Raw genomic sequence first — 869 nt, forward strand, 5'->3', positions numbered from 1 at the left:
GGCTTTTTCAAGCTAGTGTATTGTAATATTATTTAAACAAATTCATTTTATCAGGGCTTCAACGTCCAACAGAATGACTCGATACTCTTCTGTTACTACGGCTTCAATATACGCCAATCAGATTGATTTACAATTAATCCACCGCCGCGCCGCGGACGTGACGGTTATCTTGGCCGTGTGAAATGAAAGTTATGACTCCTTTTAAAAATATCCACATACGGCACACGCCACCCGTTTTTTAATTACGGAACCAACTAAAATATTCATCATTTTTCTGAAGAGCAACTGCTCACTGCTGGGGCCTGGGTGTTTTTCACTTGAGGTTGCCAAAAAGACTAAACAGACTTCTTTTATAGAAATAGCCGTGCAAACTGCAGACTGCAGACTGCAGAGTGCTTTCCGTTATGGTATGCAGTTATGCAAATCTCAAATTATATTGTAATATTGGTGAAGAGTGAAGAACATTCATGATTCGTGATACCGATCCATCAAAGAACCGCTCAAAAGCGAGTAGCCACCGACTCACGCCTCAGGCTAAAAGCGCATCAATATCAAACAATTGTTTCGACTATGAAAAACACGATACATATGTTTCTCTTCCCTTGTACATGTCTCGAATTAAATACGGTGTTTACTGAACTATCAACAGAATGACTGCCATATTATTGCGACGTATCAGTACACTTCAAACCGTTCGGTTCCATTTTCTCGCTGATATAGATATAGATATAGATATAGATATAGATATAGATATAGATATAGATATAGATATAGATATAGATATATGTATATATATAGATATTGATATAGATATAGATATATATACAGATATATATATAGATATCTGAGACTGCCAAGGCACACAGGGG

Source organism: Sphaeroforma arctica (assembly GCF_001186125.1).
Source record: "Sphaeroforma arctica JP610 unplaced genomic scaffold supercont1.73, whole genome shotgun sequence".
Lineage (NCBI taxonomy): Eukaryota > Ichthyosporea > Ichthyophonida > Sphaeroforma > Sphaeroforma arctica.